Raw genomic sequence first — 10,206 nt, 5'->3', positions numbered from 1 at the left:
GCTTGAACAATTGAAGATAACTGAGATGATTCTTGCAAATTATACTGCACATGATTTTTTTGCTCTGTGTGCTGTTATATTTTCAGATTTAGTGCAGCAATTCCTGTTGCAATGTTGGCTAGACTACTGCACCAGAAACCCCTGCTGTTTGCGGCCTGTCTTCTGTAGGTTTGAATTGGCTGATTTGTCACTACCAGATTGAATTGTTTTGGATGTGAGACGTGAATACAGGCAGGTGAAAATCATCATTCTGGAAACAGGTTGACGCTAAGCTTACGTTGCGTTTACAAGCCTCTGTGAAGGAAACTGCAAATGAAGTTGCCGACTTTGACAAATAATGGAAGCAAGGAGGCAAGTCAGACCATTGGATCTACCTTGTGATTGGGGACAAATGTACAATATTTCACCATGTACAAGTATTTCCCAAATGGTTTGAAGGCTAAAGAGATCACTGATTCGTGGAGGAGGGAAGTGTTAAATTTAATTACAAATGTAATGTCTTAATCCTAATGAGTTTTAGGCCTGTTAGGCCAAAGTATTCAGGCCTATTCATCACCAGCTATCAAAAAGTGATAGAAGCCCCAAGTGAGACACTGAGTGACACTTGTTTTAGCTGAAGATGCAAGAGAGAAAAGCCCATAGCCACTTCAACCCAGTTTATTGTTTTCATCTTATTCCTGATTGACTACAGTGTGAAACCTGATAAATTGTACTTGTCACGCAGTCTGGAGATCATTAAAGGGCAGTCAATCGCTGTTCTTTGCTCACATTCCTCGTCTTAATTGCTGCAAACCATCACTGTGGCTGAAAGTGCCTGACTAAGCTGCTAAGGTTATTTCCTGCCGCAAACAATTCATGTCTCCATTTCCCTCCACTGATCACAGCTTCGTTGCAAATTCTATAATGTTTGCATGGCATTTTGAAGAAATGTGAGTCTGCACACACAGATGAGAATTTGTTTCTATGCAGGTTTGACTTCTATCTGCTCAACCCCCATTCTGAGCTATGCTGCGTTAAAATGTACTTGGGGAAGAGGGGAAAAGTCAGAGCCAGCTGGGTGTGTGTTTTTTTTTGCTCCTTTGGTTGGTTTACAAGGTGGCATCATTGGTGTTGAGCAGGTACTTGGGACCGGCAGACATTAAAAAGACTTCTGACCTGAATCAAAATGTTTTCTTTATACCTATCCAAGACGTGCTGACTTAATCCCTTAAATAAGATTGTTTACATTTACTGGTTCGTCCAACCTTGGGTTTTATATCAGTGTTTTAGGCAAAAAAAATTCCCACTTTCAAAATGGAAGTTGTTAATTTGCAGTAGTTGTATTGGATTTCATGAGGATTAATCCCAGACTAGATGTTGCATTTTTATTGATTTATCTGACACATACTATTCTGGAAAAATGCCTCTTAAATGTCAAAGCAGCTGAGACTTTATTCCACAAGCATTTATCGTTATTTAATCAAAACTTTGATTTATCCATTCATTCAGGAATAGATAATGTTGCAGTCATTCAATACATTGTACAATCCAGGTTGCTATGATGTTTCTTATGGCAAATATTGTATTGCCATAAGATTTCTGTAGTGAAGTTACATATACTAGCAATTTATTTTGTCCAGAAAAAGGTTTCAAATATCTTGACTAACCATTAATGTAGGAAATGCAGTAGCTGGCAAATGTCCTTCAACATTTTGTCCCAGCAGTGTTGTGTTAAAAATCTGCAGTCCTAGTGTACATAATACAGAACTAGGGACTGTCCAGTTGATTCTGTGCACCTCTGGATGGATTGCCTGTCACCTAAATTAATCATGCAATACCAGGATTGTATCTGGTTCTGTTCATTTCAGCTGCAGCAAGAAAAAAAGCTTGGACTGAGTTAACTTATTATTTATAATATAAAAAATTAGTTCCTGTTTCAAGATCAGGTGCTTTTCTGTCATCTGATATTTCACTAATCCAACTGGTTTACGTTTGATTTGATTGTTCTTTTGCTTGACAATTTTGTTGACAGACCGCTGCATAGTACGAAAAGTTTGAATGTGAAAAGCACTGAATGGAAAAACTTTGTACAGCAATGAAGTGAAAGCGGGGCCACACCCAGTTCAACCCTTCAGGACTAGTCCCTGGTTTATACTCTTAAGTTTTGAGGCCAGCTACTTAAAAAGATGTTGCAGGCCTGGGACTGTAAGGGACCACATAGCTTCTTGCCGAGTAGGAGTCTCCATAGTAAGATACCCTTGTTGAGAATTGCATGCACTAACCCTTAGTCGCACGCATTTATTTTTTTCAAGTATGCTAACTTTCAAAAGGCAAAATACTGCAGATGCGAGAAATCTGAAATAACAACATAAGTCGGTGGGAACATGTAACGGGTCAGGCAGCGTCTACGGTGAGAGGAAAATTAGTTAACGTTTCAGATCGATAACCTTTCGTCGCAATGGCGGGGGGGGGGAGGGGGTGCGACGTGTGGAAGGGATCAGGTTTTTTAGGACAAGCGGTGTAGCTATCTTTAATGTGCTACGAACAACACGACTTATTCCTTCAGTGCGATGCATCGATAAAAACCAAGCGTAATGTGCAGGAGTATGGGGCCGGGGAGGCAGGCGGCGGCTTATTTACTCCTGAAGATTCAGCGGAGACGGAGGACGGCGCCTCTGCTCGACGCCGTGAATTTTCCGTCGGGGCGTAGCGCCCCTTTCTGCGCGCCCGCTGCTATTTAAGCGACGGGGAAATGCGTGTCGCCTCCGAAATCTTTTTGGGGGGAATCCCCGGCCTCGGCCATCCCCGCGGAGCGGAGCGGACGGGCTTTTGCCCTTCCGCCCGCAAAGGCGCGCGGTCGATTCGCTGGGAAGTGCTTTTGAGTCGTCTTGAAGAGGTGGTGAGGCGCTGTATCAAGTTTATAAGGATTATTAAATGCCCCCCCACCCCCCTTCCTCCCCCCCCACCCCCCTTCCTCCCCCCCCACCTGGAGCTGGGAACCAGCTGCTCAGCAGCGCGCTCTAGTGACAGTCAGCAGGTGGGGCGGGGGTTACTCCACCAGCCAACGGGCGACCCGCCCCCTTTCCTCCACCAGCTGGCCAATCAGAGCGCGAGGGGGGGCGGGGGGGCGGGGTTTAGTGGAGCGGCTCCGGCCATTGGGCCCGGGCTGGCGGCCGGCCGGCCAATGGGCGGGCGAGGCGGCGTCCAATGGGAGCGGAGGGTGGGCGGGGCCGGGCCGGCGGGCGGCCAATGGCGGCCGAGCGGGGCTCGAGCGCCGCCAAGATCGGTTGAGGATGAAAACAGTCGCGAGGAGGAGGAGGAGAGGCGGCGGCGGCGGCGGCGGTGGTGGTGGTGGGGGCAGCGGCTCGAGGCCGTGGTCGTGGTGTTAGTCGGTGTCTGCGCCCGGCGCCCCCCCCCCCCCCCCCACCCGTCCCCAGACGAGAAAGCTCTCTCAAGACGAGCGGCCCTTCCACCCCGTTTCCTCCCCTTTCTCTCTCTCTCTCTCTCTCCACAACCGGCACTGCCCCAACCCGGTCACCATGTAATTCTCCCACCCACCCACCCCGACCCCAACACATCCCCCCACCCCCCACCACTCTCTCCTCCCCGCCGCCTCCCCTCTACCTCACAGCTTCACTCGGGCCTCCCTCACTCACTCGCTCGGCTCTCTCGCTCCTGTGTATGAGGTGGTACCGCAGGAGGAGGAGGAGGCAGTGGCAGTGGCCGAGGCAGAAGGCTCTCGGCGGTTGGCTTTTATTTTTCGAGAAAAAAAACTTTACTTCCCCCATCGTTTTCCCCTCTCTCCAGTGCACTCCCCGTTCGTGTTTTCTTTTAAAATAAATATATATATTATTGTCGCAAACCTTCCCCCCCCCCCCCCACACACACACACCTACCTCCCCTCCCCCCCACACCACCCCTCACCGCACACACACTCCCACTCCCCCCGCCGTCCCCTCACTATATATATATATATAATATATATATACATATATATTATATATATATTCCAAAAGTAAAGGGTAGAGAAATCGCCGCCCGTGGAGTGGAGACCCGACAGATTGATGTGTGAAAAGGTATCGCTCTTTTTTTTTAAAAAAAATTTATACCTATATAGATATATATCTATGTGTGTGTGTGTGTGTGTGTGTGTGGAATAGAAAGAAAAAAAAACATTTAACGTTAACTCAAGAAGCGGGAATTAACCTTTCTTTCCGAACTCTTGCAAGAGATTTATTTATATATATATATCTATGTGTGTGTGTGTGTGTGTGTTGGGGGTTGAAGAGGGCCCCAAGTTCCATCTTCGAAGGGTTAAACGCCTTTTTTTCCCTCTCTCTCTCTCTCTCTTTCTGTATATCTGTATATCTTTTTTTAAAAAAACACACATTATTATTATTATATTTTCTCTTCCAACACGATTCTCGTTCGATGAGGTGGTGGTGGGTGTGGGGGGGGGGGGGTGAGTGGGTAGAGGAACGTGTTTGGTGGTCTCTCTCTCTCTCTCTCTCTGGTGTGTGTGTGTGTGTGTGTCAGAGCCTTGAGTTTTCACGGGACGTTAACGATTGCCTTTTTTTTTAATGGGGCGGAGGAGCAGAGACAGAGAGAGAGAGAGAGAGAAATAATGTACAGATATTTTCCCCTTCAACCCCCCCCCCCCCCCCCCCCCCACACACACACACACACATCCCATCCCAGTTGGCTTGTGTTTGCAGTTAAGAGAGACCCTGGCTTTGGGCCTAGGCTGGAGAGAGAGAGAGAGGGAGAGGGGGAGAGAGAGGGAGGAGGTGGGGGTGAGGAAGGGAGAGTACAGAGTATAGGGTGTGTGTGTGAGTGAGTGTGTGAGTGAGTGAGTGAAGGCTTTGAGGGGCACTGTCCGACCCCCTAAAAAAATAAAAAGAGGGGGTCCCCAAGTTTTCACACACAGCCGAGAGGGGCACAGATCCCAAATGCAGACCGACCCGACCCCCCCCCCCCCACCCGCACCCCGTGAATGTCTCGGTTCACCGTTGATAGATGGTGCGGTTTATTTTTTTCTCTCTCTTTTTCTTTTTTTTATGTGTGTGTCTTAAAACCGGGGCCGCTGTTACCAGAGGAGAAGTGAGCGCTCACAGAGGCACTGCTCTCTCTCTCTCTCTCTCTCTCACTCCCCCTCTCTCTCTCTCTCTCCCCTCTCTCTCTCTCTCACTCCCCCTCTCTCCTCTCTCTCTCCCCCTCTCTCTCTCTCTCCCCCACACACAAGTAGAGACTTTTTTTTAAAAAAAACTCGGTTGTGATCCTTAATGTACATCTCAGGGTATATATATATATATTTTTTTTTGGTGGTGGTGGTGGTGGTGGAAGTTGAGTGAAGGAGGCGGCTCCCAAGCCCCCGAGGGGGGGGGGAGAGAGAGGTGGGGGGGGGGGGGGGAGAGTGAGGTTTGCTTCCAGCGTGTCCGCAAACTTTATAAAACTCCCATCATTTTTTTTAAAAAAAAATTATTATTTGTACATTTTTTTTTAAAAAATGGCCTTATCCGTTGTTGGTCAAAACTCACCCCTTCACCTCATATAATAAATGCGAAAGCACGAGTCGCTGGTGGGGGGGGGGAGGGGGGAGGGGGGGGGGAGAGGAGGAGGGAGAGGGGGGGGGGGGGGGGAGGGAGGGGGGGGGGGGGAGGGGGGAGGGGGGGGGGAGAGGAGGAGGGAGGGGGGAGTGGGGGGGGAGAGGAGGGGGGGGGGGGGGGAGGGGGGAGTGGGGGGGGAGAGGAGGGAGGGAGTGGGGGGGGAGGGGGGAGTGGGGGGAAGGAAGAAAAAAAAAACGCGCGCCTTTATTAAATAAAAGTGAGTGCTGTTTGGGTTTTTTTCTGTAGGGGGGGTTTTGATGTTTGTTTATTCGGCGTTAGAGGCCATGAGGCCCGGCAGCCCCCCCCCCCCCCCCCCCACACCACCCCCCACCCCGGGGGGGCGCCGCACCGTCCGCGGGAAACAGTCGTGGCAATTTGTTGCCTTTGCCGGGACTGTTGCATCGTTATTTTTGCAAATCAGGAGTTGTTTTTTTTTGTCTTGTGGGGGGGGGGCTGTGGGGAGGGGGTGGGGAGGGGGCTGTAGGGGGGTGTGTGTGTGGGGAGGGGGCTGTGGGGGGGGGGTGGGGAGGGAGGGGAGGGGGCTGTAGGGGGTGGGGGCTGTGGGGGTGGGGAGGGGGCTGTGGGGAGGGGGGGCTGTGGGGGGGGGAGGGGGGGGCTGGGGGTGGGGAGGGGCTGTGGGGGGGTGGGGAGGGGGCTGTAGGGGGGGGGGTGGGGGCGCTGTGGACGAATCCAGGCTTCAAATCGTCGCGTTAGGGGTTTTTTTTCCCCGCACACATTTGTCCACTCGCATTGCGGGGTTTACTAGGCCGCGCTCGTCTTTTGATGTACATGTGTGTGTGTGTGTGTGTGTACATGTGTGTATATATTTCCCCCCCCCCACACAAAAAAAAAGAGAGACAGAGAGAGAGAGAGAAGAGAAGAGCTTTTCTTGTTGTTGTGTGCGGAGAGAGAGCCGCCGGTTCCGGACTCGGTTCAACGTGACGTTTTACTCCCCTCCCGGTGCCTTGTGGCTTCGGCGCCCACCGGTAATTTAGCCCCTGTGGGACATCAGTGGGGGGGGTGGGGGGGGAGTGGGGGGAGCACCACCGACGCTGGAGGAGGGTTTTCCTTTTCCCTGTGACTGCACAGGGACACATGTGTTGCTTTCTCACGACAAACACCACCCACCCACCCCCGACGTGGGAGTTTCACTGGGGGGTCACTGAGCACTTTCTCGTTGCCGAATAGCGCGTAAGTTTTGTGGACTTCCACGTCGGAGCGCCCGGTAAGTGCTGAGAGAGAGAGAGAGAGAGAGGGGGGGAGAGAGAGAGGGGGAGAGAGAGGGGGAGAAGAGGGGATTCGTTTGCAAACGCGTGTAATTGCATTCGTGTTTCTGTTCAGGTGCTGTGTAGGTGGGAACCCTCTGCCTGTTCCAGCTTTGACCACAGAAGAACCCCGAATTCAGCAATAAAAGAACCATTAACATGGCCAAAGATGTAAGTGCTATATATATATATATATATATATACATATATATATGTATATATTTTGTTTTTTATTTCTTTTATTTTTGCGCTGTTTCATCGTTCTCCGCTTAAAAGCCCGTTAAGCGATTTTGACTTTTTATTAAAAAGAATGTAAATATCGGTAACTTTTTTTTTTCGCCCCGGCCTTATAAAGGTGTTATTTCACCAGTCAACCCGGAATGTCTATGTTGGTGGTGGGGGGGGGGGGGCTCTCTCTTCGCCTTTGTAGAGAAGGCTCCATCCCCAGGACCTTCTGCAGTGGGTGGAATGGAAGAGTGTTGCTGCTATCTTCCCTCTGGCTCAATGCCCCCCCCCCCCCCCCATATTCTTTTGCTCACTGAACTGAATGCTCCTCGCTCCCTCCCCTCACCTCACCCTGACCATGTCCCCCCCTCCTCGCTCCCTCCCTTCCCTCCCCTCACCCTGACCATGTCCCCCCTCCTCGCTCCCTCCCTTCCCTCCCCTCACCCTGACCATTTTCCCCCCCAATGCTCGGGTCATGACCCAACTGTGCAGCGCCTCGGGACGTCCTCCTGACGTGAAAGGCGCTTTATAAATGGAATCTTGTTGTTGTTGTTGTTGTTACACCCCACGGGCATCTCTCTGCCTCTTGTGGTGCCCACTTCTCCCTCAGGAACTCCCATCTCTTGTTTGCTCATTGCCTCTCCATCTCAGGTTTGTGACTCCCTTCGCTCTCGTGGCGTGAACAAAAGGAGCAACTGCATTTTTTAGAGTGTCACATTCTGTCGAACTGCCCCAAATTCTTCCAAGTAATCACTATGAGCTGCAAGGACTGCTCTCGTAGGCAGAGTGGCAACCATTTGCATCAGCGAGATCAGACACCGCTACACAGAGTAGCCGGTTTCTGTGCCATATTATTCAGTCCAACTGTAAGCACAATTCTTGGTGAGTCATGGGCTCTTTAAAGTCCACCTGAACAGCTTCCTGGAACATTATGGTCCCAATATTAGGTTCACTTATTTCTCTCATTTTGTTTCTACCCCACCATCAGGGATACTGAGGTTGTGCCACTAATCGTTGTTACCTCACTCAGACAGACTACGGGCCTTCCTGATCTTATGCCTTTTGGTACATTTACCTCGTGAATCATGTCAGAACAGGTTATCAACTTCTTAAGAAAAAGTTTGAATTATGTCAATGTGCCTAAAACAGTATCTTTCGTTGGAGAGAGAAGAGAAAAATTTGTGTTACTGATCAATAATGACTTGGCTTCATTTTTACTTCATATGAAGTTTATAGCTCTTCTGTCCCAGGCTGCGAAAATAAGTGTTGTGAAATGTGATCATGCACCAGCAATGGGGTTTTAATGTGTACTGAGCAGTCAGTCGAAAGATTGTGACTACAGTACATTGCATTTCTAATTACATTTCAACTGCTCCTATTTGAATTTCACTTCCACTGTGTGTGTGTTACTCACACCCCCAACTATTATAGTTTCTTGCAGTTGCTTCCTGAATATATGACCTCAAAAAGATGATGCAAATATATTTCTGGGGAGAAGGAGCTGCTTACTTGCAAAAACTGATCAAAAATCTTCTGTTGCATCAAAGGGATTCGACGTATGGAATAGCTGCATTGAAATAGTGCAATATTAATGGGGAATTGCACTTAACTGAATTGCTACATAACCATAAATGTTGTAAAGAGGGCTATTTTACTGGGGTGTAGCCCTTCCTGCTTTGTTTCAGTCCATCTTCAGAAACCACTTTTTTTTTTAACCGAACATTAGACATTCCCGGTGTGTTCTTTTGATGGTAATGCTGATGTTTTGAATGAAACATTCAGGACAGTAGTGATGCCCAACAGAAATGTAGTGCTATGCAGTGGATTAGTAAAGTTGCAGAGTGGAAGCTAGATGACCAATTTGAGGCAAAATTGCCTTGGGGCATTCTCCCACTATATCAGTGTAATTTTGTTGTTGGGTTGGCCCTCAGTGCTTGGTTATATAGCAGCGTTGGTGGATACCTGTGCACAGATTTCACACCTGACTCGTTTTCTGGTCATGAACAGAAACAAAAATTAAGTCATATTGAAATATTCAAAATTACCTTGATTACAATGCTTATGAAGCACTTAAACCAGCATTGTGTTGTGTTCTTTTCATAGGTTGGGATAATAGAAACTAATGGGGAGATCAAAGTTTTTACGGATCAAAATATTAGCCCAGCAAAAAGTAAGTAATTTTATTGATGGCTGCTCCAGTTTTTCCCCATGGTTTGAAGTTTTTTGTTTATCTGTCACCTTCTTCACAAGCACAGAACGCTTCATCTTCCTTCAGGTGGGAGGGTGGAATGTTCTGGGCTGACTCAAACACAACTATCAGGTTCTGTAAGCTTGTACAGTTTTGGAATTAAAAGATTTGGCAGAATTGCAGCGGGTGCTGCCTGATCTGCTCTGTTCAAAGTGGGAGAGGGGCAAGGAATCTTACTTGAAAGAAAAAGTTGAAAATGGGAGGCGGCAGCTTTGGCCTGTAAATTGATGATGGTAAATAAACTCATTGTTAGAAGCTATGGTGTTTCACCCTTTCCCTTTCTTGATCTCTTGTAGCCAGACCGCCTACTTGAAAACCTCTGCCAATTGTACTCTGAAGCCAGCCACTGAGATATGCTTGAGTGTGGCCTGAAATGTTTTTCTTTCCACAATACACCTCTGTAATGGTGTAATCAGAATGAGAATTTCTGACTTTGTGGATTGAAGGAATAAACCTTTATCTCATCAAACTGTAGTTATTGATGCTTGTGATCAAATGGCAGTGGACAAAATAGAAACATTTTCGACATAGGAGTCACTTGGGCCCGTCATATCTGCTACTGCTACATGTTTATCATCCTTTATCTCGTAGTAATGTTTAAACACAAGATGTTTGTGCGTTTTTGTCTGTTATACTTGAGCAGCCCTCGTGCAGTGGATTCTTTCCTTAAGATAATTTAATAGTTATTTGGGTTGCCTTTCCTGAAGTTGTCAAATACAACCATGTAAGAACATTTTGTAACTGCCGTCCTTCTTGTGTTCATAACCGTAGGTGACAATCTTGTTTTACTCTTTCCAGTTGCATTAGTGACAGTAGCATCTTCTCATCTCAGCACCCCAGGGAAACAAATTTTGCCAAAAACACTGGGGCTGTCAAATGTTAG

General features: G+C 48.2%; 1 long non-coding RNA gene across 1 annotated transcript; it reads left to right on the top strand.

The window, feature by feature from the left end:
- The first annotated feature begins 3,974 nt into the window (after positions 1-3,974).
- LOC121851616 lies at positions 3,975-10,200 on the top strand. Its single transcript, XR_006085936.1, has 4 exons — positions 3,975-4,055; positions 6,927-7,021; positions 9,179-9,245; positions 10,122-10,200. It is a non-coding gene; the product is annotated as an uncharacterized LOC121851616 (long non-coding RNA).
- The last annotated feature ends 6 nt before the right edge of the window (positions 10,201-10,206 follow it).

This window comes from Callorhinchus milii, unplaced genomic scaffold, assembly GCF_018977255.1.
Source record: "Callorhinchus milii isolate IMCB2004 unplaced genomic scaffold, IMCB_Cmil_1.0 Scaffold72, whole genome shotgun sequence".
Taxonomy (NCBI): domain Eukaryota; kingdom Metazoa; phylum Chordata; class Chondrichthyes; order Chimaeriformes; family Callorhinchidae; genus Callorhinchus; species Callorhinchus milii.
This window is presented reverse-complemented; position numbering and strand designations above follow the sequence as displayed.